This window comes from Mustela nigripes, chromosome 4 (genome assembly GCF_022355385.1).
Source record: "Mustela nigripes isolate SB6536 chromosome 4, MUSNIG.SB6536, whole genome shotgun sequence".
Lineage (NCBI taxonomy): Eukaryota > Metazoa > Chordata > Mammalia > Carnivora > Mustelidae > Mustela > Mustela nigripes.
In genome coordinates, this window is record NC_081560.1 from 21,528,299 (window position 1) to 21,548,744 (window position 20,446).

Below are 20,446 nucleotides of genomic sequence, written 5' to 3' on the forward strand. Positions count from 1 at the left end.
GATTGGAGGAGTGATGAAAACCTGTGCTGGAAATCCTGAAAGGAGGGAGCCTCAATTAGGGTAAGCCCTACCAAGGCCATTTCAAACTCTGCAAAACTCTGTGGTGTATATACAGTAAAAAATTGATAGAAATGCAAAGAATTTAGAAAATGTGACTAGTAGTTAAGAGATAAAGCAGTCAACAGATACTGACTCAGATATGCCCTGGACATTGGAATCAGCAGACAAAAACTTGAGCAGATTTATAAAAGATGCTTTCAAGAGTTTAAGTGGGAAATAGTTATAATGGATCAGTGGGGGAAATGAAAACTATAAAAAGGGACTAAAAAGATATTCCAGAGCTTTAAATTCCTTGCCAGTCAGAATTCAACCAGAGAAGCAGAACCTGTAGCAGATAAATATATAAAGAGATTTATTACAAGGAATTGGCATTTGCAGTAGGAGCTTGCTAAGCAAGTCCAAGATCTTTAGGGCAGGCTGTTGGGAAGGGAAGATACCACAGGCAGGTTGGAACTCGGGCACAGGGTGAAGCTGCTGTCCACTGGTGGAATTTGTCATCTCACATTTTACTATAAGCAGCAAGATGAAACCAGGTCACACCTTCAACACTTTCCCTGGAAAATTCCCTCCAGTAAAGAGTCAGGTTCATTATCTACAGGTTATATTTTCCCTATAACTGCAGGACAAGATTTCGCTAATCTCTCCACTAACCTATAACAAGGATCCATTTTACTCCAGTTTACAATAACTTCTTCTTCCTTCTGTGCTCTTGCAGGATCCCCCAAGACTGGATTTTCCCCCTTCCTTCCCTTTTAATTCTAGTATAGTTAGCATACAGTGTTCTGTTAGTTTCAGGTGTACAGTATAGTGATTCAAGAATTCCATACATCACCCAGTCCTCATCAGAACAAATGCACTCCTTAGTCCCCATCACCTGTTACCTCACCCCCATCCACCTCCCCTCTGGTAACCATCAGTTTGTTCACTATAGTTAAGAGTCTGTTTCTTGGTTTATCTCTCTCTTTGCTTTAAAGATTTTGTTCTGTCTTATGGCTGAATATGGTTGTGTGTGTGTGTGTGTGTGTGTGTGTGTGTGTGTACATACACACACACATACCCAGTCTTCTTTATCCATTGATTTATCGATAAACACTTGGGCTGCTTCCATAACTTGGTTACTGTAAATAATGCTGCAGTAAACATAGGGGTGCATGTATCCTTTTGAATTAGTGTTTGTTTTTTTTTTAATAGGGTGAATATCATGGGGTATTTTTATTTTTAACTTTGAGAAACCTTAAACTCCATATTGTCTTTCATAGTGGCTGCACCAGCTTGCATTCCCACCAAGAGTATGAGTGTACCTTTTTCTCCACATCCTCACCAACACTTGTTGTTTCTCATGTTTTGTTTTGTTTTGTTTTAAAGATTTTATTTATTTATTTGAGAGAGAGGAGGTGAGAGAGAGCATGAGCGAGGAGAAGGTCAGAGGGAGAAGCAGACTCCCCGTGAAGCTGGGAGCCCGATGCGGGACTCGATCCCTGGACTCCAGGATCATGACCTGAGCCGAAAGCAGTCGTCCAACCAACTGAGCCACCCAGGCCTCCTGTTTCTCATGTTTTTGATTTTAGTCATTCTGACAGGTGTGAGGTCGTATCTCTGTGGTTTGGGGTTGCATTTCCCTGGTGATGAGTGATAGAGGGTATCTTTTCATGTTCTTTTGACCATCAGTATTCTTCTTTGGAGAAATGTCTGTTCACGTCTTCTGCCCATTTTTAATTGGATTGTTTTCTGAGTGTTGAGTCTTAAAAGTTCTTTATATATTTTGGATACTAACTCTCCATCAGATATGTCCTCTCCTTGCAAATGACCTCTCCCAATTAGTAGGTTGTCTTTTAGTTTTGTTGATTGTTTCCTTTGCTGAGCAGATGCCTTTTATTCTGATGAAATCCCTATAGTTCATTTTTGCTTTTGTTTCCCTTGCTTTAGGAGATGTATCTAAAAAGATACTGTTACAGCCAGTATCAGAGAAATTACTACCTCTGCTCTCTTCTAGGTTTTTTTATGCTTCCAGGTCTCATATTTAGGTCTTTAATCCATTTTGAGCTTATTTTTATGTATGGTGAAAGAAACTGGTCCAGTGTCATTCTTTTGCAGGTAGTTGTTCAGTTTTCCCACACCATTTGTTGAAGAGACTGTCTTTTTCCCATTGCATATTCTTGCTCTTTTTGTAGATTAGTTGACCTTATATTTTTGGGTTTATTTCTGGCCTTTCTATCCTTTTCTTTGAATCTGTTAATCTGTTTTTGTGCCATTACCATATTGTTTAGATTGCTACAACTTTGTAGTATAACTTGAAATTGTGATACCTCCTGTATGGTTTTGTTTTTTTTCAAGGTTGCTTTGCTTATTTGGGGTTTTTGTGGTTCCATGCAAATTTTAGGATTGTTTGTTCTAGTCCTATAAAAAAATACTGTTGATATTTTATTAGGGATTACATTAAATCTATAGATTGCCCTGAGTATTATGGACATTTTAACAATGTTTGTTCTTCCAATCCATGAGCATGGAATATCTTGCCATTTGTGTTCTTTTTAATTTCTTTCATTAGTGTTTTATAATTTTCAGAGTACAGGTTTTTCACCTCCTTGGTTAAGTCATCCCTAGGTATTTTATTATTATTGGTGCAATTGTGAAAGGGATTGCTTTAGTTTCCTTCTGTTTATTATTAGTGTGTAGAAATGCAGTGGGTTTCTGTGACATTGACGTTTTTCATCCTGTGACCTTACTGAATTTATCAATTCTAGTAGTTTTTTGGTGGAGTCTTTAGAATATATACTATACTATATATAGTATATGCAAATAGTGAAAGTTTTATTTCTTCCGTACTAACTTGGATTCCTTTTATTCCTTCTTCTTGTCTGATTGCTATGGCTAGGACTTCCAGTACTATGTTGGATAAAAGTGGTGAGAGTGGACATCCTTGTCTTATTCCTGATCTTAGGGGAAAAGCTTTCTGCTTTTCACCATTGAGTATGTTAGCTGTGGTTTTTTCATTTAAGGCCTTCATTATGTTGATGTATATTCCCTCTAAACCTACTTTGTTGAGGGCTTTTATCATGAATGAATGTTGTAGTTTGTCAGATGCTTTTTCTGAAGTGATATGGTTTTTATCCTTTTTCCTATTGAAGAGATATATCACATTGATTGATTTGCAAATATTTAACTACCTTGCATCCCTGGAATAAATCTCACTTAATTGTGGTGAATGATTTTTTTTTTTAAGGATTGTTGGATTCAATTTTTAATGTATATATATTTTAAAATATTTATTCATTTATTTTAGAGAGAGCATAAGTGGGAGGTGCAGAGGGAGAAGGAGAGAGAAACTCAAGCAGATTCCATGCTGAGTATGGAGCACTACACAGGACTCAATCTCACTACCCTGAAATCACCTTTTGAGTTGAAACCAAGAGCGGGATACTTAACTGACTGCAGTCACCAGGTGCCCTGATTTGCTAATATTTTGGTGAGGATTTTTGTATCTGTGTTCATCACAGATAGTAGTACTTTTTTTTTTTGGTAGTGCCTTTATCTGGTTTTGGTATGGGGGCAATACAGGCCTCATAGTTTTTATTCCTCTTCTATTTTTTGGAATAGTTTGTGAGGAATAGGTATTAATTCTTTAAGTATCGGGTAGAAGCCATCTAGTCCTGGACTTTTGTTTGTTGGGAGTTTTTTGATTATGGATTCAGTTTTATTGCTGGTCATCTATTTAAGTTTTCTATTTCTACTAGATTCAGTTTTGGGAGGTTATGTTTCTAGAAATGTATTCATTTCTTCTAGGTTGTCCAGTTTGTTGGCATATAGTTTTTCATAATATTCTATTGCAATCCTTTGTATTTCTGTGGTGTGGGTTATTATTTCTCCTCTTTCATTTCTGATTTTTCTGAGTCCTCTCTTTTTTGATGAGTCTAAGGGTTTATCAATTTTGTTGATCTTTTCAAAGCTGATCTTTTCAAAGAACCAGCTCTGCTTCTTTGATCTCTGTTCTGTTTTTTAGTTTATATATTGTTTATTTCTGCTCTAATCTTTATTTTCTTCTACTGGTTTTCAATTTTGTTTTTCTTTTTCTAGCTCCTTTAGGTGTAAGGTTAGGTTGTTTATTTGAGATTTTTCTTGCTTCTTGAGGTAGGCCTGTATTGCTATAAACTTCCCTCTTAGAACTTTTTTTGCTGCATCCCAGAGATTTTGAACTGTTAGGTTTTCATTTTCATTTGTCTCCATGTATTTTATTTCCTCTTTGATGTTTTTGGTTGACCCATTCATTGTTTAGTACTGTGTTATTTAACCTCCATGTATTTGTGCTCATTCCAGATTTTTTCTTGTGGTTGATTTCTAGTTACATAGTGTTGTGGTCAGAAAAGATGCATGGAATGACTTCGATCTTTCTGAATTTGTTGAGACTTGTTTTGTGGCCTCATATGTTATCTATTCTGGAGAATGTTCCATGTACACTTGAAAAGAATGTGCATTCTGCTGTCTTAGGATAGAGTCCAAGACCAGATTTCTACAAGTGGTCTGTGAACCCTCACAGGCAGTGTTCTTAAAGACCAGATTGCTAATAGCAGTCTGTTTAAGGCAATTTAGGCTTTTTTCATCATGCTTCCCTGAATTCTACCAGTTTCTACTGGCTTCCAGAGACAATTCCACAGTTTCACGTTGTTTTTTTTTACAGTAACACCTCACTGTTAGATACCAAAATCTGTATTCATTCTTTATTGTAACAAATGATCACAAACATAATGGCTATTAAAACATCCATTTATGATCCTGTGGTTCTGTAGGTTAGACAGAAGTCTCATGGGCTAAAATCAGAATGTTAGAAGGATGCTGATGCTTACTGGAGGCTTTGGGGGAAGAATTCACTTTTAATCTTATTTACGTTGTTGGCCAAATTCATTTCTTTGTGGTTAAAGATCAGTAGGTCTCTATTTCCTTAATCGCTGTCAGCCAGGGGTTGGTGTGTGTCATGTAAGATAACATATTCACAGGTTCCATGGAAGAAGCCTGGACATCTGGGGGGCCATTCTGCCTGCCACACAGACAGTAACCGAAATGGGTAATTTACTGGATAGACTTAGCAGCAGACTAGAGATGGCTAGCAAAAGAGTGAAGGGGTTAGTGTATTTGAAGGAAGAGTAATAGAAAGTAACTAATTTGAAGAACACAGAAAACAGATGAAAGAAGAATAAATGCTTCAGAGAACTGTGGGTTACTGTCAACTGGTATACCACTTGGTGTGTAATTGGAATTCCTGAGGGAGATGTGAGAGACGGGAGCAGAAAAGCTATACGAAGAAATAATGAACAGATTTCCCAATATGCATTCATTCCACCAGTGCAAGGTTCATTTAACAGTCAAAACCCAGCATAACATTCCTCATTTAAAGAATAAAGGAGAATAATCTCAATATCGTAATGGATGCAGAAAAAGCACTTGATAAAATTGAGTGACAATTTATGATTAGAAATCTCTTTTCACAGCAAAGAATAGAAGGGAACATCATTATTCTGATAAGGGTGCCAAAAAAACTTCCAGTAGACTTTATACTTATTGGTGGCCTATTAAGGATTTCCCCCTGAGATTATAAATGAAACAAGGATGCCTACTAACATTTATATATATGAATATATATAAACTTTTTTAAAGCAGCATTTTACTGGAAGTCATACTTGATGCAATAAATAAAAAAAAAAATCTAAGGATTGGAAAGAGGGCATAAAACTGTCTGCTGACAATATGATTGTGTATGTAGAGAATGTAAATCTATGCATTAGCTATCGGAATTGATATAACTGATATGTGAATTTATCAAGGTTACTGGATAGGTCAGATTCCAAAATTGATTTTATTTCTATATTCCAGCAACCCATCAGTAAAATAAGATTTTGAGGGGCACCTGTTTGGCTCAATCAGTTAAGTGTCTGACTCTTGATTTAGGCTCACGTCATGATCTCAGGTTTGTGAGATCACACCCCACATCAGGCTCTGCACTGGGTGTGGAGCCTGCTTAAGATTCTTTTTCCTTCTGCCCCTCCCCTGCCCTACCCTCTCCTTCTTTTTTTGCCTTTTCTACATAAAATAAAATAAAATACATTTTTTAAAAAGACATATTTATTTGAGAGAGTGTGGGTGCCCATGAGCTGAAGGAGGGGCAGAGTGGGGTGTGGGGAGTAGATTCTAGGCTGAGTGAGGGGTCTGATCTGGGGCTTAATCCCAGGATCCTGAGCTCATGACCTGAGCTGAAACCAAGAGTCAGACGCTCAACCCATTGAGCCACTCAGGTGCCCGAGAATAAAATGAAAGTTTGAGGGATGCCTGAGTGGCTCAGGTGGTTGAGCATCTACCTTTTGTTCAGATCATGCTCCCAGGGTCCTGGGGTCCAGCCCTGTGTTGGGCTTTCTGCTCAGCAGGGAGACTGCTTCTCTGTCTCTCTCTCTCTCTCTCTGTCAAATAAATCTTTTTAAAAAAGAAAGCTCACCATAAAAAACAAGTAAAATTGTGAAAAGATGGCACTATTTGTATTGAAATCAAATCCTTAGGAATAAATCTACCCCAAATCGTATACATTTCTACACAAAATTATAAAATGTTCTTGAAGTATAACCTGAGTAAATGAAGGATTAAATCCTCTTCTTCGATTGGAATATTCAATACTATAAAGATGTCACATCTTACTTTGATCTTTGGATTCAGTGGACCCCCGAGCAGAATCTCAGTTGGCATCTCCTAAATACCAAACAGGAATGCATACATTTGTGCGTCAAAAGACAAACCAAGGATACCTCTAGTGCTGCTATTCTGTCCAAATGGAAGGAGTCTGAATGTCTGACAGTGTTAGAATGAGAAAATCAGTTGTTGTGTATTCATACAGTCAGTCATGTTCAACAGAAATGTACAGAGTCCTATAAATGAAACCACGTGGATAAATGTCACTAAGTCACACAGATACATTCTGTATGGTTCTGTTGGAATTAATTTGAGACTTGGTAGGCACAACCCATCTGTAGCCTTAAAAGTTCCTATTTATCTTTAGGGCAGAAAGACAGTTGTGCCTGGAAGGTGGCATCTAGGGGCTCGAGATACTCACCTTCATCATGGTAGCTTTGTAATAATTCACTTACTCCTGTTGTAGAACAAATTACTGAAAAACTTAACCTGATTAAAAGGACAAATACTTATTTTCCCCCACATAGTTTCTGTAGATTAGGGGTTTGGGAATGTTCTTAGCTGGTTCCTGCTTGAGATCCTTCATGAGGTTGTAATCAAGATGTTGGTCAGGGTTGCGGTCATTGGAAGGCTTGGAGGAGGCTGGAGAATCTGCTTCCAGGGTCACTCACTCACATGACTGGTGCCTTGGTGCAGGCTTTGGCAGGACATCTGAGTTCCTTGCCTCTCCATAAGGCTGTTCAGCGTCGTCATGACATTGCAGAAGTCAGTCATTTTTTTGTGACTTAGTCTTTGAAACCACATTTCAACATCTCTGCAATATTGTTTTGGATAAAAAGATCAACTCTCTTCAGTGTGGCTGGGGACTAGAAAAGGGAACGAATACTACCAGAAACCAAGAATCCCTGGGGGCGTCTCCAAGTTCAGCTACTGTACTAGTATGCTACAGCTGCCTTAACAAAATACCCCAGATTAGGCGGCTTAAACAACAGAAATGTATTTGCTCACAGTTCTGGAAGCCAGGAAATCCAAGATTAGTGTGCCAGTAGGGTTGGTGTCGGGTGAGAACTTTCCTTTGGGTTGCAGACTGCTGCCTTAGCACTGTGTGCTCACGTGATCTTCCTTTGGCACATTTGTGTACTTGCACACACGCCAGGCAAAAGCAAGTGGTCTATCAGATCAGGACTCAACCCTTATAACATCACTTAACTTCATTAATTACTTCCTAGAGGCCCCATCTCTAAATAGAGTCACACTGTGGGTGTGCAGGGAGGCTTGACTATGAATTTGGGGGAGTGAGGGGGACACAGACATTTCGTGTACCTTCTGTATTTTTATAAAATTTAATACGAAGTTAACACTTTGAGGTGGCTGGTCAGTTCTCAGGCCTATGGAAAGGTTGGATCCTTAGAGTGAGCACACACACGGAGCACCAGAGGCTAAGTAGAATGCAGTGCAGACATAAGTGAGCACGCTTTAACGCTGAATTTTTTCTTAACGAGGATAAAGAGAAAATTCTAGAGATTTTATGAAAACAAAGATACTTAACCTATAGTTTTACTTTAGGTTTCTCTGTGGCATTGTATGCAAAGCAGCAATGGAGCAGTGTCTTCCTGGTGCTGTGGGAAAATAACGGTCAGCCTGGAGCACTCTCCCAAACTGTTGTTCAACCGTGGGCCTCAAAGCAAGGTAGTTTTAAGCATAAGGGTTTACCATAAATAGTCTATCAATCACTTTGTAGGAATTATTCATAGATTTACTCCAGCATGAACAAATACATGCTCAGAAGGCAGCAGTGGGATTTATGAAGTAAGAATGAACAATGGATTAGTATAAGCATTAGTAATTATAAATATTTTAACTTTTTAAAATTTAATAAAAAGCTCAGATTCCAGAAGACAGCAACATGATAAATAACAGTGTAGCTGGTGGTATTAGGTGGACATGAGAGCATGCTAAGATTTTGGTTTGGATTTGTTTTGTTTGGTTTGTTTTGGTGTTTCTGGGGAGGAAGATGTTAATTTTTATCTTCTTATATTTATTTATTTAAGCAGTCTCTACCCCCAACATTGAGCTTGCACTCATGATCCCGAGATCCAGCAGCCAGGCACCCCAAGATGTTAATTATCAATGTTAAACTTTGTCAGGAAAACATATGGCCTAGTAACTAAGAATATAAATGGAATGTAAGGCTTAAATAAAAATGGATGAAAGAAAACCTGATCAAAGGTTAGTGAAGAATAATGGAATATATAAATAGAAAACAAATCAGGTGGAGTTCAGTGTAAATGTATTAGTTATCTCTTGCCGTGTGATTAATTAGCACCAAACTTAGCTTATCACAGACATCCTCTCCTAGTTTCTGTGGTCCGGAATCTGGACATGGCTTAGCTTCCAGTTTTGGTCCAGCGTCCTTCATGAAGTTGTAGTCAAGCTGTCAGCCAGAGCTGCTTTCATCTAGATCTGGAGGATCTACTTCCAATTTCCCTCGTATAATGTGGACAAGCCTCAGTTTCTCCCTGGCCGTTGGCCAGGTGCGTCAGTTTCTTGCTTTGGCAGCCTCTCCACTGTCTGCTTGAATGTCCTCACACCATAGCAGTGGCTTTTCCCAAAGCAAGCGAGCAGTAGGAGAGAGGCTCAGGCAGAAAACTGCAGTGCTGTATAAGCCAGCTAATCTTTTCTTTCTTTTCTTTTTTTAAAATTTTTAAATTTTTAATTTATTTGACAGAGATCAGAAGTAGGCAGAGAGGCAGGCAGAGAGAGAGAGAGGAGGAAGCCGACTCCCTGCTGAGCAGAGAGCCCGATGTGGGACTCGATCCCAGGACCCTGAGATCATGACCTGAGCTGAAGGCAGAGCCTTAACCCACTGAGCCACCCAGGCACCCTAAGCTAGTTAATCTTGACAGTGACCTGCTGTCACCACCGATGTATTCCCTTGGTCACAGAGACCAAGCCTAGTATGTGGGAGGGGACCACATAGCGAAGTGGGTTTTCGAAAGTATAGAGTCTGCGGGACCATCATAGAGGTTGCCTACCAAGTAAAAATGTTTTGAATAAATGTGGGTGGGTTTACTGACATTATGTCAGGATTACTTATTAAAAGTGTCAGGTCAAGGGGCGCCTGGGTGGCTCATTCGGTTAATTTTCTGACTTTAGCTTAGGTCATGATCTCAGTCCTCGGATTGAGCCCCATGTCGGGCTCCCTGCTCAGCTGTCCCCCCACCCCATGTGCTCTCTCCCTCAATAAAATACATAAATAAATAAAATCTTTAAAGGAGAAAGTATCAGGTCAGGTAAACAAAATAAGAGACCTATTATATAGCCTTTTAATAAAAGACACTTCTAGGGCTCCTAGGTGGCTCAATTGGTTAAATAACTGCCTTTAGCTCAGGTCATGATCCTGGGGTCCCAGGATTGAGTCCCACTTGGGCTCTCTGCTCGGCAGGGAGTCTGCTTCTCCCTCTGACCCTCCCCCTTCTCATGTTCACTCTCCCTCTCTCTCTCATTCTCTTTCTCTCTCAAATAAATAAAATCTTAAAAAATAATAAGTTTTTAAAAAGACACTTGGAACAGTGACAAGGAAAAGTTTAAAATGTATCAAAAATACATGCTTGATAGGCACTAACACTACAGACACTGATTGCTTCCCTAGCAATAGTAATACAAGCCAGAACACAAGGAATCAGGATTTAGAGCATTAAAAATGACAAAGTGGGATTTTGTATTTTGACAAAAGGAGTGGTCTAAAAAACGGTATCACAGAATTGACTTTATATAAACGGTCGACCCTCAAATAACAGGTTTGAATTGTGCAGTCCACTTACATGTGGATAAATATAGTACAGTACTGTAAATGTATTTTCCTTCTGGTTTTCTTAACATTTTCTTCTCTCTGGCTTGCTTTATTATAAGAATATAGTATAGAATGCACATAGACATACGAAGTATGTGTGAATCAACTATTTATCATGTCAGTAGGGCTTCCAGTTTAATAACAGGTATTTGTGGTCAAGTTTGAGTTCAAAGCTATACATGAATTTTTGACTGCTTAGAGGTTTGGTGCCCCTCATCCCTGCACTGCTCAGGGACGGTTAAGTACTAACTGTACTTAATAACGTTGCTTCACGATATGTCTAGCAAAATTTTAAATATAAGAAAATAAAGGGTTTGGAAGACGCCTAACCCCTCATCTCTCAGAACCCAACAAATCACTTACAAAAGTAGAAGACTGTAGTCAGTCTCTATATCACTGGTAACAAGACTGACCTCATTTAGAATCTAGATCCAAGAGAGAATATGCAATATTCTTGAAAAATTTTACATAGTATATATATAGGGAAATGCATAAGACTTAAAGTTGTATGTACATTATATATAATTGCTGTGGAACGCCCATCTAATGACCATATGCTACGTAGTTGTGCAGTTCTGGTGTCCTAGAAATGCTTTATGTCATATTCTTGGTCATACCTACCGCCAGTAGAAGTCACTATTCTGATTTCTATGTAATAATTTCTTTGCTTTTCTTTAGATTTTTACCCCCTGTGCATGCCTCCATAAATAGTAAGGCTTGGTTTTGTCTTGTTTTGAACATTATGTCAATAGAATCATGCTAGATTTTGTATCTTTTTTTTCCCACTCAGTATTTTGGTGTAAGATTCATCCTTGTTTTTGCTGAAGCTCTAGTTCATTTTAATTTTCTATTTCCTTGATTGAATCCTTCCAGGTTCATTTATATTCATTCTTCTATTAATGGGCACTGGGTTGTTTTCTGTTTTGAGCATTTACTAATGAAACAGCCACAAACAGCATTCCTATGCTTATCCGATGCTACCTCATTACCGTAGCTGTCTCTCTCTGTACGTAAGCATTTATTTCTATAGCTTGGTCTCCAGGAATGGAATTGGTAGATCATTGTTAAGACTGTTTTTCAAAGTGATTATACCAATTTACCTTCTAGCCAGTAGGCTGAGATCCCCTGAGGCCAAGACTTGATGTCAAATTTTAAGATTTTTACTAATCAGAGGGGGGGTGTATTAGATTTTCTTTATTGAGATATAACTCCCTTACCACAAAATGCACCTTTTTGGAATGTGTATATTCAGTGGTCTTTAGTATATTCACAAAGTTGTGTAACCACCACCACTAATTCCAGAATATTTTTATCATCCCAAAAAGAAACCCCCTAGCCCATTAACAGTCACTCCCTATTCCCCCCTGCTCTCAGCCCCTGGAAAACATTAATCTGCTTCTCGTTTCTCTCGATTTGCCTGTTCTGAACATTTCGTATGAATGGGATCATACAATATGTGTGGTCTTTTGTTTCTCGTTTGTTTCACTTATAGTAATGTTTTTAGTGTTCATCTATATTATAGAAGTATCAGTATTTTATTCTTTTTATTGCTAAATAATAGTCCATTGGGTAGCTGTCCCATATTTTATTTATCCATTTTTCTGTTGATGGACATTTGGGATGTTTCCACTTTTCGGCTGTTATGAATAATGCCACTATGAATAGTCATGAATAGTTTTTTATGTGAGTATGTTTTCCATTCTCTTGGGTCTATACCTAGGAGGAGAATTGCTGGGTCATAATGTAACTCTGTGTTTCACTTTTTGGGAAACTGCCAAACTGTTTTCCAAAATGGATGGATCACTTTACATTCTTGCCCACAGTGCATGAAGGTTCCAATTTCTCTGCATCCTCCCCAACACTCATTATTGTCTTTTTTTTTCTTTTAAAGATTTACTTATTTTTTAAAGGCGAAAAAAAAAAAAAAAAAAAAAGCCTACGGGGTGGGGAGGGACAAAGGGAAAAGGAGAGAGGCTCAAGCAGACTCCCAATCCCGTGACCCTGAGCTGAAAGCAAGAGTTGGTGACTGTGCCACTGAGGCACGCCTGTTTGTTTTTTTTTTTAAATATTTTATTTATTTATTTGACACACAGAAAGAGTACAAGCAGGGGTAGCAGCAAGTCGAGGGAGAAGCAGGCTCCTGGTGAGCAGAGAGCCTGATGCAGGGCTTGATCCCAGGACCCCAGGATCCTGACCTGAGCCAAAGGCAGACGCTTAACCGACTGAGCCACCCAGGCGCTCCCTGTCTCTTTTATTATATAGCTTATAGTATGTGCGATGAGGTATCTCATTGTGTGGGTTTCTTCCCCCATTAAAAAAATTTTTTTTTTTTAAGATTTTATTTATTTGACAGTGAGAGAAATTACAAGCAGGGGGAGCTGAGCTGAGCAGAGAGCCTTTTGTGGGGCTCAGTGCCAGGATGCTGGCATCATGACCTAAGCCAAAGGCAGATGCTTAACTGCCTGAGCCACCCAGGCTTCCTTCCCATTGCAAAAGATATATTGACCAAAAATTGTACAAATAAGCTCTCAGTTTGATAACAACAAAGGCTGCATTTCCCTAACGACTGATACTGTTGAGTATCTTTTCATGTGCTTATTGGGCATTTATAGATTTTTTTAAAAAAAGATTTTATTTATTAGAGAGCACAAACTGGGGGAGGGGCAGAGGAAGAGGGAGTAGCAGACTCCCCACTGAGCAGGGAGCCTGACATGGGGCTCCATGCCAGGACCCTGAAAACATGACCTGAGCTGAAGACAGATGCTTAACCAACTGAGCCATCCAGTCACCCCCAATTGTAGATTTTCTTTGGAGAAAAGTCTGTTCAGAGCCTTTGCTCATTTAAAAAACTGAGTTATTTGTCTTTTTTTGAGTTGTAATTATTAAATATACTTTGGGTATTAGACATTTATTAGATACATAATTTGCAAATATTTCCTCCCATTTTATAGATTGTGTTTTTAGTTCCCTGGTTGTGTCCTTTGAAGTATAGAAGTTTTAAATTTTGATGAAGTCCAGGTTATCTAGGTTTTGTTTTGGGCTTTTTGTTTGTTTGTTTTTGGTTGCTTGTGCATTTGGTATTAATACGGAGGATCTGATCCAAGGTCATGAAAATTTACACCTATGTTTTCTTCTAAGAGTTTTATAATTTTATCTTTTACCTTTAGGTCTTTGATACATTTTGTGATATTTGTATATAGAGTGAGGTAGGGATCCACTTTCATTCTTTTGCATGTGGAGATCTGGTTGAAATAGGAGTTTGCAGTAGTCTCAGCACTATTTGGTGAAAGATTATTTTTCTGTTGTATTTCCTTGACATCTTTGTCAAGTCATTGTGATTTTAATTTATAATTCCCTAATTACTAATGAGTTTGGGAACCTTTTTCTATGTTTTTTTAACCATCTGAATATCTTTTCTATTGAAATACCCAGTTTTCAATTGGGTTATGTGCCTTGTTCCTACTGATTTCTAGGAGTTCTTTTTGGATTGTATATGTTGCAAATAGGTTTTCCCACTCAAGTTTGTCTGTTCTCTTTTTTGGTGTCTTGATGAGCAGAACTTCTTTAATGTAGTCAAATTTATCAATCTTTGACTTTTGGAATAATTTTCTTTTGGTGTCTTGCTCAAGACATCTTCTAGTCCAAGTTCTCAAATATATCTTCTGTGCTATTTTTTAATAAGCACTATAGTTTTGCACTCGCTTCGGCAGCACATACACTAAGCATTATAGTTTTAACTTTTGTGTTTTAGGCCTATAATCTACTTGGGATTGTTTTTTGGATATAGTGTGAGGTAGCAATTTAATGTCTTTTTGTCCTCCCTATGGATACCGAGGAGTCCCGCTGCCATTTGTTGAAATACGTGTTCATTCCCACTGCTCTGCAGTGTCAGCTTTGTCATAAATCAGGTATCCTGTACTCACTGCTCTCTTTCTGGGCTCCTCGGCTCTAGGAGCTCTATTTGTTTCTGCATCAACAGCACGTTCTTTATTATTGTAGCTTCGTAATAGTGTAGATATATGGCGGAACAAATCCTCTTCTATCCTGCCAGCATGTTTGCCCGTTCTTGTTTTGCATCTTTATTTTTCTGTGCATATCTATGTATATGTGCTGCCCTAGCGAGTGCTCTGTGCATATCTATGTAATCTTATTAGGCATTTTTTAGCCTTGTGCTCAGTCAAATTTGCCTCTTCCTGGGATACTCCCACCAAGACCATTAATAACAACCAAGGAGTTCTAAAGTGGGCAGTGATATCCCCCAGGTTTTTCATTCATGGGGATTTTAGGGCTATTTCTCACAGGTAGTGAGACTAGCCATCCCAGTGTCTGGTCATAAGGACAAAATGTGTCTTTGACCCCTGACCCTTTGATTTACTTCCAGAAGGCTGCAATAGAAACCTGACTTGATCCCCACCTCACTCTAACAGTTCTTACACAAATAGGCACAGATGTCCAAGGAAAACTCACACATAACCTATTGGAGCAGCATTCATTGGGAGAAACCCATAGAAACCAAAATCATACCAGGTGCACTGGGTGCCCAGATTCATTCATTCTGGTTCAGTGCACAGAGGTCTATCAGGGCACTGAGAGAGGGATTATGACCAAGGGCTTTGTGGCTTCTAAACTGCTTTAAGTACAGGAGCAACAGTGATGCACTGTTATGATCAGAGTGGGATGCAGAAGTAGCATAATGTGATTACACATTACATCTGATGCTACAGGGGAAAGAAATTATAAGAGACTACCATGAACAATTATATGCTATAAGTAGAACCTGTTTTGACAGCATAGTTTTTTAGGGGAAGCAGCCCTTCTGTGGCATATTCAGCGTCCGGGATCCAAATCTTGCAGCTGTATGATGTGGCATGTTAGTAGCAGGAATCTTCCTCTTTCGTGGTTGGGGAAATACCAGCCCCTCCCTAGGCATGATGGGAAGGAGTGCCAGTCCAGATTTTGTGGTTGAAGCAGAATTGATTGCCATACACATTGGGCTGATTTCAGTTGTCATGGAGCTTCATAGGAACTCAGCTCCTTTTTTGGGGGGCCAGCAGGTCAGTTTTGGATGAAATGACCCTTACTCCTCACTTGTTAATTCTCAGAATTTCTCTGGCAGTTCTTTCTTATTTTCTATGTATATTAACATAGATGGCATTTTTAAAGACTTGTAATTTTTCACTATAAACTTCCCTCTTGGTACTGCCTTTATTGCATGTTTTTGTTTGTCCCATGGTATTTTCTAATTTTCCTTTTTAAACCGCTTTAAGTACTTCTTTGACCCATTGGTTGTTCAAAAGTGTGTTTACTTTCTACATATTTGTGAATGTTTCAGTTTTTCCTTTTGTTATTGATTTCTGGTTTCATTCCGTTGTGGTTAGAAGAGATACTTGGTGTGATTTTAATCTTCCTCGATTTGTTAAGACTTGTTCTGTGACCTAACATGTAATCTATGGAGAATATTCTCTGTGTACTTGGGAAGAATGTGTATCCTGCTGCTATGGGGTGGAATGTTCTGTGTATGTCTGTTAAGTCCATTTGGTATATAATATTATTCCAGTCCACTGATTTTCTATCTGGATATTGTATCCATTACTGAAAACAGGGTCTTGGAGTGTTTTACTATTATCGTATCACTGTCTGTTTTCCCTTCAGATATGTCAGGGTTTGCTTTATATATATAGGTTTTTGAAAATTGTTTTGACTATTCTAAGTCCTTTGCATTTCTATATAAATTTTAGGATCAGCTTTGAATTTCTACAACAGAAGCCTGCCAGCATTTCGATAGGGATTACACTGAATAGAATAATAGATCTACTTTGAATAAATCAGTTTGGGAGATTTGCCATCTTGCTATTGATTCTTCCAGTCCGTGAACAGAGACAGTTTCTGTATTTCAGTTTCTCAGCAGTGTTTTACAGTTTTCAGTGTAAAAGTCTTGCATTCTCTTATTAAATGTATTTTTGAGTATTCTTTCTGATGTTATTCTGAATGGAATTATTTTATTAATTTCATTTGGATTATTGTTGCCAGTGTATAGAAATACAGTTGATTTTTACAGGTTGACCTTGTATCCTGTAGCCTTGCTATGGTCATTTATTAGTTCTGAGTGTGTGTGTGTGTGTGTGTGTGTGTGTGTGTGTGTGTATTATTCCCTGGGATTTTCTATTTTCAGGATCATGTCATCTGTGAACAAAGACAGTTTTAATTCTTCCTTTTCAAACCAATGTTTTTAATTTCTTTTTTTGCCTAACTTTACTTTCTTGAACTATCACTAAAATGTTGAGTAGAAGTGGTGAAAGTAGACCTCCTTGCCTTGTCCCTGATCATAAGGGGAAAGCATTAAGCATGATATGTGTTTTTTGAAAGTGCCTTTTATTAGGTTGAAGACATTTCCTTTAGTCTCTAGTTTTTTGAGAATGTTTATCATGAATAGGTGTTAGATTTTTGTCAGTTGCTTTTCTGCATCTATCAAGATATTGTTATTTCTGTCCTTTATTTTATTAATTTGGCATATGACATGCATCAATTTTCTCATGTTAAACTGGTTTTGTATTCCTGGGATAAATGCTACCTGGTGATTGTGAATTGTGAATATTGATTACTTTTTTATATATTGCTGGATGCAGCTTGCTAATTTTTTGTTAAGGAGTTCTGTGTCTATTTCAGAGATATTGGACTGTAGTTTTCTTGCAAAAATTTGTCAGGCTTTGTTATGGGCTTTATTGACATCACAGCATTAATTGGGAAGTAGTGCACCCTCCTCATTTCTTTCCTGGAAGAGTTTCTAAAGGATTGCTATTATTTCTTTAAATATTTGATCAAATTAACCAATTAAGTCATTGGGACCTGTGTGTTTCTTTGAGGGAAGATTTTAAATAACCCATAAGCCTGTTTAGAGTATGTATTTCTTCATAAGCCAGTTTTGGTAGTTTGGTATTTCTAGGGACAAATCCCTAGAAATGACTTAAAGTTGTTCACAATATTCCCTTATAATTATTTAAATTTCTTTAGGGTCAGTAGTGGTGTTCTTTTCTTCATTCCTGATTTTGATAATTTTCATCCCCCTAGTTTAGCCAAAGATTTGTCAGTTTTGTTGATCTTTCAAAGAACTAGCTTTGGGTTTCATTGATTTTTTTTTTTTTCCTGCATTCTAGTCTGTTGATCTTTCCTCTAATCTTCTATCTTTTGCTTGCTGTAGGCCCGATTCACTCTTCTCTTTCTAATTTCTCTAATTTCTTAATTGTAGAAGCCTAGATTATCGATTTGGGACTTTTCTTTTTTGGTATCTGTGTTTAAAATTATGTGTTTCCTTCCTACCTTTCTTTAGATATATCTCGTATCTTTGTTTTCATTCAGCCTAGAATATTTTCCCATTTTCCTTTTGATTTCTTCTTGATACATGGTTTTCTTAGAAAATGTTTAATTTCTAAGTATTTGGGGATTTAAAAATTTATTTTCTGTTGTTTTATACTTTAATTCGGTTGTGGTTAGGAAACATGCTTTGATTTCTGATCTTTTAAATGTATTGACATTTGTTTCATGACTGGTACTTAATATATCCTTAAGAACTGTCCAGATGCACTTGAAAAGAATGTATCTTAGTCGTTGGGTTGAATGTTCTGGGTTAAATTGGGTGATTACATTGTTCAAGTCTTCTGTGTCCTTGATGATTTTTTGTCTAGTTCTAAGGATTATTGGGTAGGTATGGACATTTCCAACTATAATGGTTACGTAATCTATTTCTCCTTTCATTTTGTCAGGTTTTGCTTTGTGTATTTTGAGGCTTTGTTATTAAATGTGTATGTGTTTATCATTGTTATATCATCCTGATGTATTAATTTCTTTCTCATTATGAAATGTCTCTTTTTGTCTCTTTATAATATTTTTGTCTTAAATTCTATTTGTCTGGTATTAATATAGCCAGTACTGGTCTCTAATGGTTACTATTTGCATGACCTATCTTTTCCCATCTTTTTACTTCTGCTCTGTCTATGAATCTAATGTCTGCTCTTGTAGATAGCTTGATTTTTTATTCTGTCTGGCAATCTCTATTTTTTGGTTAGGGTAATTAGACTATTTATATTTAATATAATTATTGATATAGTTGGATTTACTTTTGCCATTGTGCTATTTGTTCTGTATGTCTCCTGCTTTTTTTGTTGTTTTTCTTGTCCTCTTTGACTGCCTTGTTTTTTCTTAAATAAATATTTTCAATGTATCACATTAATTTTTCTGTCAACATTTTCACTTTTTTTTTTTTCTTAGTTGTAACTCTAGGGATTAGCATATACATTTTACTTTACCACAGTCTAACCTTAGATTATTACTTAATTTAATTTTCGTAAAATATAGAATCTGTTCTCCAATATATTTTCATTCTCTCTGGGCTTCTGTTTACTATAATTGTCATGTATGTGATGTATAAGTGTTATAAATCCAACAACATAGAGTCAATCCTCAAACAACATGGGGGCTAGGGGAGACAACAACCTCCCAGGTAGTTGGGAAATCTGCATGTAATTTTTGACTCCTCCGTAATGTAACCACTAATAGTCTACTGTTGACCAGAAGCCTTACTGATACTGTAAACAACATGTATTTTATGTTATATGTATTATATGCTGTGTTCTTACAATAGAGTAGGCTAGAGAAAAGAAACTGTTATTAAGTATAAGGAAGAGAAAATATCTTTGTGATAAAAAGTCTGCATATAAATTGACCCATGTGGTCCAAACCTCTTGTTCAAGGGTCAACTGTAAAGTTATAATTATTGCTTTGTAACATTTTGTGTCCTTTAAAGTAGTTGAGAGAAATGAAAAAATGAAAAAAAAATTATCATTTTGATAAATGACTCTTTTATGTCAGCTCATATATTTATCATTTCTAGTGCTCTTTATTTCTTCCTGATGATTCACATCACTGTTTACTGTAAATCCTTAAGTCTAAAGACTCCCTTAGTATTTTTTGTAAATCTGGCAGCAGTACATTCTCTGGTCACTACTTATCTGGTAATGTCTTTTTTTTTTTTAAAGACTATTTTCTTTTCTTTATTTTATTTTATTATTATTTTTTTATAAACATAAAATGTATTATTAGCTCCAGGGGTACAGGTCTGTGAATCGCCAGGTTTAAACACTTCACAGCACTCACCATATCACATACTCTCCCCAATGTTCATATCTGGTAATGTCTTTTTTAGCCTTCATTTTTGGAGGATAGTTTTGCTGGATATAGAATTCTTGTCTTTTTTTTTTTTAAGATTTATTTATTTATCTGACAGAGATCACAAGTAGGCAGAGAGGCAGGCAGAGAGAGAGAGAGAGGGAGAAGCAGGCTCCCCGCTGAGCAGAGAGCCTGATGTGGGGCTCAATCCCAGGACCCTGAGACCATGACCCGAGCTGAAGGCAGAGGATCTAAACCACTGAGCCACCCAGGCGCCCCGAATTCTTGTCTTTCTGTTTTAGCTCTTTGACTATGGCATTGTGCTGCCCTACGTCTTCCATTATTCGGGTGGAAAGGTAGCCACCTGATTGTATTGATGCTCCCCTGTAAAACAAGATGAGTAGTTTTTATCTTGCTGCTGTCAAAATCTTCCCTTTGTCTTATGCTTTCAGCAAATTGACTATGGTGTGTCTCTGTGTGAATCTTTTTCTCTTTATCCTGCATGGGATTTTTTGAGCTACTCAAGTGCATGGATTAATGCTTTCATCAAATTTGGACAATTTTTTTTTTCATTATTTCTTCATATATTCCTTTTGTCTCTTTGTTTCTCTCTTTTCCTTCTGGGACTCTTATTATGCAGTTGTTCATACCCTTGGTCATATTCCCTAGAACTTCAAGGCTCTGTTCTGTTTTTTTTTTTTT

The 20,446-nt window shown here is 37.4% G+C and overlaps 1 protein-coding gene across 1 annotated transcript in view; it reads left to right on the forward strand.

Moving 5' to 3' along the window:
• Positions 1-20,446, forward strand: part of COPG2 (COPI coat complex subunit gamma 2) — a 111,442-nt gene that overhangs the window by 35,663 nt on the left and 55,333 nt on the right. The gene's annotated exons all lie outside the window — the stretch shown is intronic.